This window comes from Garra rufa, chromosome 2 (genome assembly GCF_049309525.1).
Source record: "Garra rufa chromosome 2, GarRuf1.0, whole genome shotgun sequence".
Lineage (NCBI taxonomy): Eukaryota > Metazoa > Chordata > Actinopteri > Cypriniformes > Cyprinidae > Garra > Garra rufa.
This window is the reverse complement of record NC_133362.1, coordinates 58,620,728-58,638,135: the sequence shown is the minus strand read 5'-3', so window position 1 is coordinate 58,638,135 and position 17,408 is coordinate 58,620,728.

Here is a 17,408-nt window from a genome sequence, read left to right as displayed (position 1 = left end):
CTGGACCACACATTTGGTCAGTCACTGTTGTGTAATACTGAAGAGACACAAAGAGTTTAGTCTAAGAGTTTAGATACAAGAAATTCTTAATGTGATTAGACATCCAGCACTGCTCTGATCTCCTCACTTCTCCTTTCATTTTCTCTTCTCTGCTCCCTTCTCTCCTCACTTCTCTTTTCCACTCTGATCTGGATGTCCTAAAACAGGGATATGTTTTATTATCCAACATTATTGAAACAACATTTGATAGATCAGTTATAAAACATTCATTACTTGAAATGTTGTGTAAAGCTGTTGTGTTGCACTATATTTTGAGTGTTTCATAGGATTTTTTGGATTAAAAACATTGATCTGATGAACCATGTGAATGTCTTTATTGTGGGGTGTACATTTTACCTTCTCTGAATAAGTAATTGTTATTAACTGATATTAATTAACTTTGATTTGAAGAGATAATTTTTACCTAATTTTAATGAGTAAGTAGCTGTTGAATATATACATAAATGTGAGGTATTGTTACCCAATTTATGCAAGTATTTAATAGCTTTTTACTTCAGATAGTTTATACTCAATATATGGGATTAAATCTACCCTACCAAAGTCGATGCAAATTGTTACCTCACATTTATTGGGTAAATTCTATAGATTAGTTTTTACAGTGCAGCAACTGGCGTGAGCACTGAGGATGGAGAGCCCAGAGGATGGAGAGCCCACAGCAGCATCATGGAAGTGGTATACTGCCATGGATGAGGCAATTGGGAGCAGACCCTCCATCACACCACCTGCTCTCGTTGCCTCATCTGGGCCAGGTGTTGCTGTGGCCTCTTCATCCTCGGAGATGCCAGCGCTGGGAAAAAGAAAAAAAGATCTCGCCGATCTGATGAGGGAGATGGAGGAACGGGAAGCGGAGAGAGAGCGGGAAGCATCCGAGAGGGAGGAAAGAAGATGGCGAGAAATGGAGGAGAAGGAAGACAGAAGGGAACGAGAGAGACAGGAGAGAGAGGAGAGACGAGAAAGAGAGGCAAGAGAAAGAGAAGAGCGATGGCGGCAGGAAACAAGTGAGAGAGAGGAAAGGAGAGACAGGGAGGCAAAGGAAAGGGAGGAAAGATTCCTTCGCTTCCTTGAGGCTTTCACAAAAAAATGAATTAAATAAATTGTAAAATAAAAGCATGTTCTGATCATTTACTCATTTGGTTTACATAAAGAACAAACATTTTAAAATAGATTCTATCTATCGATCTATCGATATGCATACAGTACTGTGCAAAAAAATCATAGGCCACTACTTGCTTTGTTGTTTTAGCAATGCTTTAATGACCATCCATATTTATTTTGTAGTCTCTTTTAATAAGATAAAAAGATTCCGATTTTAAAAAATGGTTTTATGTATCTCCTTTATTTTTTTTTTTATAAAGGAGATACATTAAACCATTTTTAAAAATCAGATCAAAATGGCTTCTCTCTCTCTCTCTCTCTCTCTCTCTCTCTCTCTATATATATATATATATATATATATATATGTGTGTGTGACCCTGGACAACAAAACCAGTCATAAGGTAAAATTTTACAAAACTGAGATGTATACAACATATGAAAGCTCAATAAATAAGCTTTCTATTGATATATGGTTTTTTAGGATAGGCCAATATTTGGCCGAGATACATCTATTTGAAAATCTGGAATCTGAGGGTGCAAAAAAATCTAAATACTGAGAAAATGACCTGTAAATGACCAAACTTTATGCATATTACTAATCAAAAATTACATTTTGATATATTTATAGTAGGAATTTTACAAAAAAAATCTTAATGTAACATGATCTTTAATTAATTTCCTAATGATTTTTGGCATAAAAGAAAAATCAATAATTTTGACCCATACAATGTATTTTTGGCTATTGCTACAAATATACCCCAGCGACTTAAGACTTTAAGGTTTTGTGCTCCAGGGTATATATATTTCTAATCATCTATTCATAATAGCATTGCTAAAACAACATCAAATGGTGGCCTGAGACATTATGCCTGATACGATGCATATAAAACAATTTCTATTCACAGTACACTGGACTTATAGACATTTGGTGATGCATTCAGAAGATAACATTCATAAATTGTTAAAATATAAAGTGATGAACAGTTTGTGCATATGTGGGGTGTAATGTACCACACACACTTTAAAAGGATAGTTTTATTATTGTGTGTCTGATTCCTAAATGCATATAGAGCACTTAAAGGAATATCATGCTGGCCACTGCTCTGTTGGGTTTAGTTCCACACACCTGTCTGTAATTTTCAAAGCAGCTGTTATTAATTGGTTTGATTAGATTGTTCAGGTGTGTTTAATTAGGGTAGGAAAAACTCTGCAGAACAATGTCCCTCCATGACCTAAATTGAACTTGAGACTGCTTGCACAAACTGCCTTAAGTTTTGCATTAACTACACACTAGTAACAAAGTGATTAAAGTTTAACAAACTATATAAATTTAATCAGTATTCACTTTATGTTGTTTGATCCCCGTGTTTCCCGCCTTTTACACAAGAGCTGAGTATCAGTCAGTGGACTTTCAGAAGCTTCAAAAGCATCATCAAATAATGTCATGAAGCTCCTGAAAATCAGGCTCCATTGACTGATATTGTATTAACGGAATAATAAAAAAAGAGAGATTGAACAACATGAAGGCAGGTAAATAATGATAGAATTTATGTTCAGGTGAACTAACCTTTTAAGCCCCCAAATAAAAACTGTATGACATGCAGTTATATTATAGTAACAGCTTTAGAAAACAGTAAGAAAACAGAAGCTTTATAGAGAGTTTGTGTCCGAGACGCTTTCAAAAAAGGTTTTACTAAAATCATTTTGATTTCTGCATTTGACAGATGCTTTTATCCGAACTGACTTGCAGTGTTCTTATTACAGGGACCCCAGTGCTTCTGGAGCAATCCGGAGAAAAGAGCCTTGCTGAAGGACACACTGGTTATGATGGCTGCTGCAGAGATGGAACCAGCAACCTTCTGCTCACCAGTTCAGCAGTTTAGCTAACTACACCACAAAAGTAATAAGGCTACACCAGAAATGAGCATATCTTTGTAAACATTTGAAATTAAATTACGCAAGAACTGAAATGCTGACAATACTCATTTTAAACGTTTTAATTGGATACGATGTTTTATAGATGGTCATGCTCATGGAGAGCAGCCACACAAATGTTTGGGGCAGACACAGCTGCAGCCAGGTTGTCCCGCACGTGATCTCCCGCTCTTGCCTGAGGGTTGTGGGGTTCAGGGGGGCCGTCATCATGGTCTTCCTCATCCTCTGCCTCAACGATGTCCCCATTGAGAAGAGCCAGATTATGAAGCACAGCGCAGCACGCAACAACCTCAGGCACAAAGGCAGGGCTGATCTCTAAGGCCTTGAAGAAGATAGAGCGCCAGCGCGTCTTCATCATCCCGAAAGCTTTCTCAACGATGTTACGGGCACGGGAGTGCTTGCTGTTGAAAGCTGTAAGGGGTAATGAAGCAGATGGGTGCACTCAGACAAGGATAGCCACCATCCCCAAGGATGCACTTTCCTGGTGGTGGGAACAGGCTGCCCAAATACACAGGGCTGTTCCTCAGTACCCTGGCATCATGCACAGACCCAGGATATCCCACAAAGATGTCAAGGAATTTCCCCCGGTGATCAGTGATGGCCTGGAGTTGGATGGAGTGAAACAACTTCCTGTTGTAGGAACAGTGGGAGTTATTTGCTGGAGGTTTCATGCGGATATGACAGCCGTCGATTGCACCAACTGCCCTGCTGAAGGCTGGTGAACCAGACAGCTGTGCAAATCCTGCTCCCACTGCCTCCAGGTCATCACCGGTTGGAAAGCAAATCACCTTCCTTAAAATTCCCAGGACTGCTTTGCTCACTCTGTGCACAATGTCATGCACAGAGGTCTTGGGGATATCGAAGGTCTGTGACACTAGCCTGTAGGACGCTGCATGGGCAAGCCAGTAGAGGAACACCAGCACCTTGATATCCATTTCCCACCCATGGTCAGATTCCAGTCTGAGTGCACCAATGAAGGACCTGATAGACGGCAAAGACAGGCGAAGGTGGGCACGGTGGTCAGCTGCTTCATTCAAATACAGCCGCAGAATCGGCACAGCTGCATTAAGACCGCAGTAGGATGTGGGGTTCACCGCCTGTAAATATATGATTGTTAGCACAATACATTTAAATAAAGCATTGTTTCATATGTTGTGGACTTGTACTGATTTATTGTGATGGTTATTTTTAATTTGTCATTGTGGTCAGTAAATAGAATATACTTTAATTCATGTATTAACATGAAAATTAACTGAAAATGCATGTATTCATACATTTTAGGAACTGATTTTACTACTGGTCAGCATTTATCAACATTATTACATAATTGTAGGAGTGAGCTAGCAATGCAATTAATTTCTAAATTTTTAAGTATTGATACTTACATTTTTTGATTGTAGAATGAACATTCTTCTCCAAAGGTGAGACCTTCGAGCAGCTGCCCGACGTCTCCTTTTGGATGACAATAGGTGCGTTCGAGCTCATGCTGCGCAGACCGATCGGCGAGATTAGCCGAAAGCAGTCGGGGAGGAGCTGAAAACGGAGCCGTCAAGTCGGACAAGTTGGAGATCTCGTTGCTCTCTCAAACATGGCAGATCACGTGGCGTTTGCCTACTTTATTGCAGATGAATTGGAAGCTATAGAAATACCTTTTTTGTTGGAAGAAATGCAGCACATGCAAGTGAAGCAGCAACTACAGATTTCAGCATCAATCAGTGTTGACCACATTACATTAAATGTCTGTGACATTTTAGTTATTCCATAAAAAATATTACTTAAATATGCAGCTGAATACTATAAGTGGTCTGTATGAAAAAAGTACAATAATAAACTTATGCATAAATCCAATATAAAGAATTTAAGGGAATAAAATGTACTGCAGTCAAAAGATCGTAAACTATTTACGAAATGGCATGCAAATTGATTTGTTATGCACAAAACACGCGTGATCATCGTCATGTGGTGAATGTGGCCAATCATGAGAAGCTGTGACGTCATCACAGCCTGGCGCAGTCCCTTCTGAAATGTTGCGCTGGCTGAGCAAGCCGGCTGTTCTCGAAACGCTCTCGCGTTACTTTGATGCCACACGTGAACGTCACGTGGCGTCGGCGCCGGTTCAAGTCGGACAAAATTTCTAACCGGCATGCACTACTTCAAGTCAGCCGCCGATCGGTCTGCGCAGCGCTGCATGAAGTCGAACGCACCTAATATTGCAGTTATTTTTCTTGCAAACATTCTTCTATACAAAGTGGTATATTCCACTGATGAAATCAGGTGTTTGTGCACCTGTCAGTCATACCTTTTAAGTAGTTGCGCTTGGTATAACGTCACAGGTCACATGGTAACGCCAATGCAGATTCATCAACATTAGATTAATTCATGTAAGTGAGTAAACTGTACAGTAGGTGGCGGTAATACTCCGTAGGAGTGAACGGCGATTAAAGAAGAAGAAGGTAACGTCAACATGGCAGCTCACATTCATACTCAACGGCTGTGTCCAAATTCAGGGTCTGCATCCTCCTTAGGATCCTTCCTACCCGGTTGAAGGAGGAGGGGTCCTCCGAAGACCGCAAAACCTGGAAGTAGGTGTCTGTGAATTTGGACAGCCTACCCTTCTTTCAGTTCCCTCCCCTACCCGTTGCTCATATTCGGTCGCCTAGCAACCGTGACAGCGCTAAGCAAGAAGTAAGGTTATCTGTACTGCACAAAACAAAAGAACTGCTCTATCGTCCCTAAAAGCGTTAGAAACAGCTTCAATCACTAACAAGAAATTAGCTGTGTAAGGGGATATTCACACAGGCAGTAAGAAAGAAGCTAGTTCACGAAAGAGATGTTTTTTTAACATATAAACATACAAATGTAAAAAAAAAAAAAAAAATAAGCTTAATGCTAAAACCAAAGGCCTAACTCGACAACCGCTGTAAAAAAAAAAATTTTTTAAACGCCAGTTTTTTTTTTAAAACTTACATCATAACTACCGCTCGCTTCGTCCGCTATTATTTGAAAATTCCGGAAGCGCTCTGCCGAAAGGAATTATGGGATAGGTAGGACAGGAAAGGATCCACCAGACCCATCCTTCCAATTCGGGGAAAAGGAGGACGTATTTGTGGGCCGCATTTGAAGGATCCTACGAATTTGGACAGCCTTCGTCACGGCGCTGTGACGTAACATCCTTCAAATGAGTCCGAAGGATGTAGACCCTGAATTTGGACACAGCCAATGAGATTTGGCTGTAGAGTATGTACTCTTTTAGCGCTCGTTAAGTAAGTACTTATTGAAATTAAGTACCTACTCATTGAGTATGCGGTTTCGAACGCAGCCATTAGGTGCGTTCGACTTCATGCGGCGCCGAAAGAAATCGGCTGCCGCCTTACAAAACAATGCATTCTGGTAAGATCATTTGTCCGACTTTGATCGGCGCTGCAGCCGCCTTTCGATCACGTGTGCCATCAAAGTACCGTGAGAGCAAAACGAGAGCAGTCGCAGAGGTCAGGCGCTGCAGTTGCTTAAAACCGACTGCGAAAGCCTTGATGACGACACACTTTATTCTCATTGGTCAGATTATGTGATGACAAGCACGACGTGTGCTGCGTGTTTTTCTTAAAAAAGTTCACGTGTGTAATCAATCTTTATATCGAATATCTGATATTCAAACAAAACATTATTGATAAAAATGAAGACTAGGCGATATGGTAAATATATATTCTTACTGTATAAGAGTTAAAAATAAAAATAAAAACTGGTCAACCAGAGGCCGTTTTTTAATGGATGTTGTGAGAGGCTTCACTACACTGAATAAACTGCTTATAAAAATTGAAAAATGTCCTATAGCTAACTACAAAACCAAGATACAAATAATAAGCGTCATATTTCATTACATTAAAGTAACTCACATACTTGATATGATCAACAAAAAAGCAAAACGATTGTAGCATATAGAATAAATGATAGGGTAACTTTTTTCTTTTATTTATTTATCTTATGTAGTTTCATTTCTTCTTTTTCTTTATTCCTTTTTTTTGTGTATGTTTGAAATACAGTCTCATCGTCTATAAGTGTCCGACTTGACGGCCGTCTCTTCACTCCTCCCCCGACTGCAAGCGGCTGCTCTCGCCAGCCGGCGGCAGGCTAGTGTAGTGCATCTCGAACACACCTATTGTCTTTACTGAAGGGTAATGTTTTAAGTAACACTAAATAAAGCATTACAACGTTATATTTAATAATGATGCATTTATTTTACATAGCTTGTAAAAACGCTTTAATTGATGTAACAGTGTGCATTGGTTTAAACTTTAAAACTTTAAAACCACAAACCTTTCTTCAGGTGAACCACAAACAGATGAGGAGCGCAGCTTTATGACGTCACTTCAGCAGACCAAAATAAAAGTCTATTGGAGCACAGCTCTCTTGAATCACAAACACATCTTAGAAATGTTGATTATAGAATAGAATTCTGTGCCCACATGATGATGAATTTCTAAAGTTATTAACTATAGTATTTTTCTCTATTTTTTGTGTACTATCAAAACACTATACTTTATACTTATACCTCGCCATTAAATTCACATAAAACTAGTTAATGCTGCTGATTCAACTATATAACTTTAACAAAGTATCTAATAAGAATATTGCATTCATTCAGATCTAGGATGTGTTATTTTAGTGTTCCCTTTTTTTGAGCAGTGTACAATACAAACTATATAAATGTAAATATTTTCAAATATATAAACTATGAGCGTATTTATACAGGCCTATACATACTAAATATACACAGCACGCACACATATGTGAACAAAAACTTATTTTGGATGCGATTATTTGCTATTGATCGTTAATTATTTATTTATTTATTTATTGTAAATAATAAATGCATAAAAATATTAATTAAACAAGTTAATAAGTATTGAATAATAGTGATTTGATAATTATATTATGTATAATTAGCTGTTTGCTGAATTATTATTTAATAATTATATAACAAATGCATAAACATTTATTATCATATATTTTTAAAGTACACAACTAGTCGTTGCTATGGCGATGACGTCATAACTGAATCACAACATTCTCCAGTCGCGAGCAGAGCTAACTTTGCATTACTTGAGTTCGCGCTCACAGACTGCATAGTGTTTGATTGATCATTCAGCACTTCTACACTTTTACAGCGACTTATTAAAGTGAACATCGATTATCAAGAGTATTAGGAGAAAACTGAGTTCTCTTAGCGCTCAAGTGTACACTTCCCTTCCAAGTACACCCGAAAACTCAGCACGACGCGGCGTTCAATCGTCAGCCCGTTAATGCTTGAGAGGAGGATGAGGAGGAAGAGTTTGGAGAAGGACAAGGCTACTTTTAGTGGTCCAAAGTCCAGTCCAGCTTTGGCTGAAGGTGCGTTACTGCCATAACCAAAGACAGCTTCATAAACTACTGTCAGCTCTTGAAATTTAATGTCAACTACAATTATCTTTTTTAAAGACTACATTTGAGGAATGAAGCCAGTATAAAGTGCTCTGAGAGGAAGATACAGCGTTGGCTATGAAAGGAGACGCTTGGAGGATGGTCTTAACCGGTATTGTTATTATTTTCTTACTGTATTTATCTGGTTATTTCACTAATACTTAATTACTTATTGTTTTAATGCTGTGTTGTGACCTGAAAGATCCACAGATGTGTTTTTTTTTGTTTAGTGATAGTTGTTCATGACAACAAATACCCTCTGTTCCACAAATTCTGTGGTTTTTCAGCATTTTTGTGTATTTGAACCCTTTCCAGCATTGACTGTATGATTTTGAGATCCATCTTTTCAGTCATATGCAACTATGACAAGATTCAAACTCTCAGTGATGCTCCAGAAGGAAAAACAATGCATTAAAACTTTTGCATTTGAAGATCAGAGTTAATTTGACTTATTTTGACTTATAGGAAACACCTATCTTCTGTTTTTTTTTCTGCTTTTGAAAGGCAGTACTAAATAATATATGTGTATATATATATATATATATATATATATATATATATATATATATATATAGGCAAAATAAAAATAAAAATGTACACATTGTCATTCTGTCAAAAGTTTTCACCCCAACTCTTAAAGAATAGTGTTTCTCTCTGGAGCATCAGTGAGTGTTTAAACTATTATTTTCTCTTCTGTACTATATGTAAACATCTTTAATGTGAAATATCTTATTCAGCTCAGTACTCTTATATTGTTAAAATAAGCATTTTGCAGATTCTCTAAGGTGTATGTAAACTTTTGACCTTAACTGTAAGTTAGATATGAAGATATATTCACATTTTTAAGATGTTTATATATTTTTGTGCTCTTGTTTGTATACATGTGACACTGAAAGAAATCTGAAAAAGCCAAATCTTGTCTAAGTATTATGTATGTGGATGATTTCTGTTTTTTTTGTGCAGTCCACCAGCGTTAGTGAGGGAAATGATAGTCAGGAGAAAAAGAGCAGGAAGAGTAGTTTTGAGATGAAAGGCAGCGCAGGTCAGGCTCAGCAAGTGCAGGACCAAACTATGGCACCAGAAGACGAGAGAAGCGCTGATGGTGAATCAATCAACTCTTCAACTCTGAGCATCAATATCTCTACAGCACACAGTAAATATGGGGTACCATTAATAAGGACTTTATTAGAAATTAGAATGATGTGGAATGAATTACCAAAAGCTGAAATCCACATTGAGGATTGAGGCTGGAAACTGATTTTTATTCCAAATTTTAAACGCAGATGAAACCAAGCAGGCAGTTATTACCACCAGCCAAATTTGTTCAATTTTTTAGACCAAAGTCTTTTGCGGGACATAAACTGTGCTGTAGCAGACGATGCTCTTCAGGAGCCTCGTTCCAATCAGCAGAACATATTGACTCGATATAAAGTCAGCCGAATGCTCGGCGAGGGAAGCGCTTGGAGAACGGCCTTGAGGTATCGTCCTGTGCATTTCAAGTCCTGATGGATCACACGTCCACATGTTGAAATGGAAATTTGAACCACTTTGTTGTTTTTGAACAGGTGGCAATACAATTTGTCAAGAAGACGAAGAACATGGAGTGAATCAACACTGTAAGTAGGCTACCTTTTTCATAACAGTATGTTGAAGACTGAACTGAATCTATATTTACTACAGTTGATGTCAAAAGTTCAAATCTCCCTCTCAGAATCTGCCAAATGTTAATGATTTTACCAAAATAAGTGGGACAAAATGCATGTTATTGTTTATTTAGCACTGAACGTGAAAAGGTAATTCACATGTTTGCATATAGTCCACAAGACAGTTGAATTTACAAAAATGACCTTGTTTGAAAGTTTACATTCACTTGATTCTGAATACCATACACTTGCTACTGGAATGATCCACAGCTTTTGTTGTTTAGTGATTGTTTTGAGTCTTTTTTGTCCTGTTCAACTGTGTGCTGTTCTTCAGAAAAATCCTCAGGTCCCACAAATTCTTTGCCTTTCCAGCATGTTTGTGTATTTAAACAACAAGGACAAACAAGGGATGAGAATCAAAGGGATGTAAACTTTTGAACGCCATCATTTTTTTATAAATTCAACTATTTTCTTAGGAATTATATGCAATCATCTTTTATGTAAAATATCTTATTGAGGTCTGTGCTAAATGAAGAATAACACACATTATGTATGGTCCGTCTTGTTTTGATAAAATAACATTTGACAGATTCTGAAATGAGGATGTAAACTGTATAACGCTTTCATCTAACAACCCTAAAAATGATCTTTTCTCTAGCCTGCTCATCCTACACCTCTTGGTCTCTCATGGGAAACCTGCTACTGTATGGTCTCTGGGAGTGGTCCTGTTCGTAATGTTGTGCGGACACTTTCCCAAAAAGAAGGACCTGCTGGAAATAGGTCGGGATAAATGGTTTGAGCCTGAATTGTCAGACGGTAAGATGGCATTCTTTACTAAAATAAAAAGACCAATTGTAAAGTGGGAAACTAATTTAAAAAAAAAAAAATTCTCAGCCTAGAGGTGACACTTCTGGTTTATTATCCACTACAGGGAAATAATGAGAAGAATTACAATGTGCACTGTTTGCACTTAAACCTAGTGTGTTCATAATTAAGATAATACATTAAATAATTCGTTAAGACACACCAATTTGCAATATCAAAATGCAAAAAAATATCTGGACGCAGATGAGACCAGAAGCCAAACCAATAAACTTTACAAATTCATACTTGAAGACAAAGGTGGAGAGTTTAGAACAGTCAAATCCTTCAGTTTATTTCAAAGATAACCTCAGGTGTGAAGTTAAAGTTTGTAACCTGACTCTGTCCCTCATCATTTTGCACAGATTGCTGCTGATCTGATTCAACATCTCCTGCAGCAAGACCCAAGCCGGCGTATTGGATTGGATGAAATCCTTCTCCATTCATGGTTTAAGTCACAGATTTTGCTCTATCTTCCTTCAGCTGATGTTAATGGCCAGCCATCCATGCCTTAGTGTCTTTTGGAGCTGGAAAGCCTTGCTAGCACCTGGACAGTCCCAAAATGCCTTGTCAACTGTCATCGTGGTCCAAGAATTTCCAGTATGTATGGGGTCAAATTTCTGCCAAAAGTATTGCAAGTCATGGATATTATTATAATAAGCGTGAAACTTATATTTAAAAACTAGTAAAATGTAATGCACAAAATTTTAAAATGAAAGTATTGTTTTCAGAATAGCAAACAATGGTCACGGATCGAAAAATAACATGCGTAAATCAAAACTTTAGACACAAAATCATACAAAAACATTCTCCTTGGTTATATTTCTGTTTTTGTGCTTTCTGTTTTTGACTTTGCTTTTGTTTCCACGTTCTGCGCTTGCTTTTCCAAATGTTGCGGTTGGAGGTTCATGTAAATCAGGGCGGGCTCAAGCGTCATCACTGGTTCATTAGTTCTGGATTGACAGCTCCTCTTCTAGCCAGTCAGTCGAAGAGGGGCGTCAAACGTCACTCCAGCGCACCTCATTAAGCTGCCGACGCTCACCTTGCTGTTCACTTGCGCAGGTGAATGGATAACCGTCAGCTGGGGAAACATCTTTCCACACAGGACACTGTTATACGCCTTATTCAGCCCGCCGCCGTTTTGAATCGAAAACGAGGCTGTGAGGGACAGCAGTCCAGCAGCGTCCACTGTGGCGTATTGTTGCGTACCGAGATGTAGATGGTTTAGTCATAAAAATAAAGAGAATATATCATTTCACAAATTTCCACAGAACAAAAAAAGGACGTAAGCCTTTTTCAGACGTGTTAAGTCATACAAAAAACTGTGGGTAGAAAGTTTTTATATTAAATAGTAGATTGATAGTTTTTTATTTTTATGCAAAGAGATCAAAAGATAACATTTACTTATTGGTTTGCCGTAATCGCAAATCGCAAAATGATATTCAGATATTCAGATATCAGAAGCGTTTAGAGGACAGCGAGCCAACAGGCTAGTTTCCACAGTCATTTTCCTTAAATAAATGCAATATTGTTACCTGAAAGTTAGGTCATATGTGACCCTGGACCACAAAACCTTAAGTCGCTGGGGTATATTTGTAGCTATAGTCAAAAATACATTGTATGGGTCAAAATTATTGATTTTTCTTTTATGCCAAAAATCATTAGGAAATTAAGTAAAGATCATGTTCCATGAAGATTTTTGTAAAATTCATACTATAAATATATCAAATGTAATTTTTGATTAGTAATATGCATTGTTAAGAACTTAATTTGGACAACTTTTTCTCAGTATTTAGATTTTTTTGCACCCTCAGATTCCAGATTTTCAAATAGCTGTGTCTCGGCCAAAAATTGTCCTATCCTAACAAACCATACATCAATAGAAAGCTTATTTATTGAGCTTCCATATGATGTATACATCTCAGTTTTGTAAAATTTAACCTTATGACTGGTTTTGTGGTCCAGGGTCACATATGTCCCGTCGAACAATCCATGTTTTCTGGAGCTTGTTGTCCTGTTAAAGGTGCCATAAAATGGAAAACTGTGTTTACCTTGGCATAGTTGAATAATAACAGTTCAGTACATGGACATGACACACCATGAGTCTCAAACACCACCATTTCCTCCTTCTTATATAAATCTGGTGTTTGCAAAAGACCACCGGAAAATAGGTCATCTCTTTGAATGATTTATGGATCCTATTCACCGCTGACAGCATCTAATCTTGTGTGGTAAGTGCTTGTGTGGCTGCAGTATAACGTTACACAGAGCACATGCATCACAATAGAGAGAGTAAAATGGATTCAAAACGGCAGATTCAACAAACCGCATATTAAAGCTCCATAGTTAAATAAATATTTCCTTTATGTGGCAGCTACTGAGATGAGCAGCTCTGTGAAACAGCCAATCAGAGCAGACCTCTTTATTAATATTCACAAATATTCCAAAAAAGGTAAAAACAGAACATTTGATTCTAGGGACAGATCCTAGGGTTGTAAATGAAGCTGTAAAACCATTTCTGGAGAATTTTTGCCCTTTCCTATGCCAGATACCTTCTATGTAGATATCAGAGAACAATTTATAATATTGTTTCAATGCATTCTATGGCCCTTTATAAATTGTGAAATGACGTATTATTTTACGGTTATACGATTGGCATCTCGATACACAACAATACGCCACAGTGGACGCTGCTGGACTGCTATCCCTCACAGCCTCGTTTCGATTCAAAATGGCGGCTGGCTGAATAAGGCGTTTATGTGTTTATACTACGGGGCAGACCAACGTTCTGGAGGTGTGCATTATTTTCAGAGAAACACACGGCGAACGTAGTTCCAGGCAACACTTAACCGCATTACATGTCTATATCACTTTGCCACACGATTTCAGTTATTTCAAAGGTCCTTACAGCCTAAAAATAATAGCAAAACAGCAAAATAACCAAAAATCCAAACACCGTAAACAATAGGATAAAACGATAGACGATTTTTGCCAAAAAAAAATACGTTTTATTATGTACGGAAAACACATCTGTTATTTCTCCCATACTCTCTCCCTCACAGACGCACACACATACAGTTACACACACGTTAGCATACGCATAACAACTTAAAGACTACATGACAGCTATCACACACAAAGTGGTCTTGAAGAAAATTAACTTAGTTTCACTATTAGTAGAGACACTGCTGTCCATCTCTTTTGATAGACGCACAGACCAGGGGCAGCGCTAGACCCAAAGCTCTACTGGGGCGCTTTACTATTTTTGAAAGCCGGTTGCATGTACAACACAGTTACCTAAACAACTATACTCATACACTGCAACAAGCTTTACAAGTAAATATATACGTTAATGCTTTATGAACATATTTATTTAAGCATCTTCACATAAAGATTCTAAACATTTTTAATTAATGCGGCTAAAAGTGCGGCATACGGGTCCATCATAGTGACTATTATTTTCATAGCGTTCGACCACTGGTTTCGTCATTTTTTCATAGCCCACCTCAACTGCATGCTGACACTTCTGGGTTAAAGGCTGCGTGATGTGCGCGTTGCAGTTAAATACACAAACACAGGAAGGCATGGATATCTGCGTGCATGGGCCAGTTTGTCGTCGGTTGATTGACTTCAGTCCGTTGAATTCAATGAAAATAATGCACACCCGAGGTGTAACGGCAACTCTGCTTCATGTCAACACCCCGTCATCAATTATTCCTTTCCTGTCTGTCACTGCTGTATGCCAACCTGGCAACCCATAAGCCTTAAATGAGTAAATTATTTATTATGAATGAATGTAATGCTTATGCAATGACTCGGCTAACTGATCACTGAAAACTATAGACCAATTATAGGTTTGTAAACATTCGGGAGAGATAGCTTTTATGGCTAGAGAATTACACGGATACGGTGCAAAATAGTTCGATTTGAAAACATTATCAATTATAGATTATATTGATTAGATGTCATTTTTGAAATGTCCTCAGCTCATTGCAAGAGCTTGTCCCCCATCGATAAGCACTGATATTCAACTAAATTGACCTTAGATAGTGGGATAGTCTTACAGATCCAAAACAGAGATGATGTTTTTTTTTTTTATGGGTAGAGCCCATCTGGTGGCAGAAAACTCACTATTTTTTTTAGTTAAATCAAGTTATAAAGTCCGAGTTAGGAGATATAAACTTGCGTTTGCAAAAAAAGGCTGAATTGTAAGATTAAAATAAATAAATGTTGTGTAAAAATGTTAATAGTAATAGGTTTAAATAATATTTCATGCTGTAACTGTAGGGCTAATACAATATGCCCACTGTTAACAACATGTGAATATTATATAGACCTATTGTTTAAATCAAATTCTTGGTTTAAAAGTAAAGTAAGCAGTTTTCATCCATAGTTTGTCCGTTTAAACATCTGCGTTTAGCTTCAAATGGCGTCTTTGATGACAGTGTTGTATAAAAATGATTTGCATTCAGATTTTGACATCAAAAGGCACAGAAATACATATTTTTCCCGGTGTTTTTCTGCAACCACTATGTGTGCGCAGCTGCAAGTGACTTAACTGTGAGATCTACTCTAAATTGGTCTATAGTTTTACAGAGAAGCAGTTACAGAGGCACGTGCATTTGATAAACACAATGATTTATTTGTTTACATAGCTACATTTGTATTGCTTAAAACTATCATATAGATGTTTTAAATATATAAAGTTTGAATATAGTGAGTATACGAGTAAGTAAGTCAGTAAAACAGCCAGTAGGTGGCAGCAAGTTACTATTTTTAGAGTAAGACATTTAATTAAATTATTGATTTAAATGGGTGATTAATTTAGTGAGGAATAAAGTGGATTATTTAATAGTGGGTTTGAATTTATGTCACGATTTGGTCAGTTAACCAGATGCGTGGCCATATTGGTGATATTGGATGTAAACAACAGCATGGATTGCACGGTTAATATACTACTAAATAGGTTATTCTGCTAATTTATGCTGTCTAAACCACACAAAATCATGTGGAAGCAGCTAAATCACAGAGAGATGGACTTAGTGAGCAGGAAAGGGCACAATATTTTGACGAACTAAAGTTAAGATACGTAGTATGAAAGGGTTAATTATGCTTCTTCCCTTTTTGAATTTGAGTCAGTGTGTGATGTGAGGCGTAGCAGTACTGTGTCGGGCCTTCATCAAAAACAGAACTAATCCAGGCATTTGTGCCAGGTTTGGGAGAAAGGTATTGTAATAATGTAAATTATGTCAAAAATAATGCGTTTTTTGAACCAAACATGAGAGCATGTTCTATTTCAAACCCCTTTAATTAAGATATTAGACTAATATTTTAACTCCTAGACTGGAAATGATACGAACAAACATGAATGTTATCAAGTTTTTTTGTCCGAGAAATTCTAGTTCAGTTTCAACCACAAACACCTTTTGTTACTCAGACAGTTTTTTTTAAATTTTGTCAGTCTATAGTACTCCAAATGTTTTTCCCGGTCCGACCGATTAGCACAGCCTAAAACATGACAATAACTGACCATTTTCAGCAGCAATAATTAGGGAAATATGCAAGTTTCATTTGGTTCAGTGGTATTGTTTACGTTCAGTGCCTCCAATATGGCTGACCGGCTGCTCCCTTTCACGATGTGAACGTAGACTAAAGATGGTGAAGATAATGGGGGCGGGTTATGGTTAGGATAGTTTGGTTTAATGTTAATGGATGGCCAGGCAGACGTACATCAGTGACAGACAGACAGACACAGTGTGCTGCATGGAAAGATGTTCCCAGCTGACGGATGGCCATTTTCACCTGCAAGTGAACAGCGAGCATCGGCAGCTGATGAGGCGCGTGGAGTGACGTTGACGCCCCTCTTCGACTGATTGGCTCGAGGAGGAGCTGTCAATCTAGAACTGGTGGACCAGTGATGACGCTTAAGCCTGCCCTGATTTACATCAAACTCTAAGCGCCACATTTGGAAAAGCAAGTGCAAAACCTGGAAACAAAAGCCTAGTGACAAACAGCATAAACATACGAATAAATCGAAATATGAACAAAAATTGTCTGAGAGCACTGAGAGTAAGATACATTACATTTATTACATTTTTGATGTACACTTATTATTTTTTGAACTGTGATCATTGTTTGCTATTCTGAAAACTTTCGTTTTTTTATTTTTTTGTGATGTACTTTTACTGACATTTTTTAATTTTCATTTTATCATTATTATAGTTTATTATTATTTTTCTTTTATCCGTAAGCGCAATACAGCAGGAAATTTGATCTTATAAGAATGGCACACTTTATGTATTTATGTATGTATTTATTTTATGTATAAAACTTATGTGCCATATTTCTAAGTCATTA